Source organism: Arachis duranensis, chromosome 5, assembly GCF_000817695.3.
Source record: "Arachis duranensis cultivar V14167 chromosome 5, aradu.V14167.gnm2.J7QH, whole genome shotgun sequence".
Taxonomy (NCBI): domain Eukaryota; kingdom Viridiplantae; phylum Streptophyta; class Magnoliopsida; order Fabales; family Fabaceae; genus Arachis; species Arachis duranensis.
Genome location: NC_029776.3, coordinates 18,205,019 through 18,206,712, shown reverse-complemented (window position 1 = coordinate 18,206,712; position 1,694 = coordinate 18,205,019).

Genomic DNA, 1,694 nt, shown 5'->3' with positions numbered 1-1,694 from the left:
AACAGTTATATTTCTAATGTCTACTCTCTAATCCAAAATTTATGAATATATATTTAGTTAGTAGATGAAATGAATTAAAATGTATAATTAATTAATTGACATTATTAGTTCATAATAAAAAGTTATTTTCAAATTGCCTTGTGTTATTACAGCCTTGAGGCATGTAAATGGTAATGGGAACCTAAAAAGCATAGCATGTTAAACAAAGTCAATATTATTGCCACCTTTTTCTTCGTCTTTAATTTAATTTCTGTAGAGAGGTGACACTTTAGTTGATTTATTATATCTATATAGCAACCACTTAAGCATCAGAAAAGTGGTATATTGGAAAACTTGAAAATCTCATTAACTTGGCATGAAAAAGGGGAAGAAATAAAGAAATAAAGAGGAAAAAGCAAAAGTAAGGAAAAGAGAAGCAAAATTAAAGTTATTAAGAAAGGCAACAATATTTTGATGAGGGGCCAGCTATATAATTTTACTTAGTCATTATTATTATGTTAGTGGAATCATATGAAGAGTGGGGTTCGTTTTGTTGCTGTAAAATTAAACCCAATTTAATTAACTTCTAATCCAAATTAAAATATTTTGGATCACCAATCACACCAATCATATGCCATAAGTCCAAATAATTCAAGATTATGTTGCTAATGACTGTTGGTATAATATTGTGTTATTCATCATCTAGCCAGCTAGAGAGCATAATAAATATATGGAATAATAATAATAATCAGGATGATTATTAATAAAGCTTGATTATTATGCATGTTAGGAAAGAGATGCATTATTCATTGTAGATGCAAAGATTCAATATATTCCGAGTACAAGGAGGTGTACGCAGGGAGAAAATAAATAATAAATAATAAAGATTCCTTAAATTCCAATCCGATTTATTCGTATATTCACTCATATAGCTATAAATTATTGATTTTATTATTGTTTATTATTACACGTTGAAGTGGAATACAAACATGTATATCTTTATTAATTGAACTCAGGATCATGATGATGATGAAAACATATATCCAAAAATATGATGAACTAATAATAATTAACATTAATCTTGCTTCCTTAACTCCTTGTAGAACCTCTTGATGAACTCTTCCGCCGCCTTATCAACCTGGTGGTCATCTTTGTCGTCGTTATAAAGCGGGAACGGCGAGTCCGTCACTCTCAGCTGCCTCACCATTGGACTCCGCCCGAACCCTGGAAGCGCCGGCGAAGCCTCCACATACTATACTATACTATTATTATTATTATTATTATTGTTGTTGTTGTTTAATAAATTATCGTTATCTTGTTTTTATTAATCATTATAAATATATAAGTAAATGTTATTATTAACATTTTAAGAACATAGTATTATTTAAAAAAAATGTCACGGTTCATGAACGTTTTAATTATTATTATTATTATTATTATTATTGTTGTTGTTGTTGTTGTTATACGTAGCAGTAGATAATAATAATAATAATATTATTATTATTTTCTGTTTTAGGAGAACAAGTATTGGATTAATTATGATTAGTATATTGTGACACATGTTTATAATAATGTCTCTGCTAAAAATAAACGTTTTTTTTTATCATAACGTTATTTATTATTATTATTATTATTATTATTATTATTATTATTATTATTATTATTATTTATCGTTAATTTTTTTTGCAGGCTATCTGGAATTTGTTGTCCAGAAA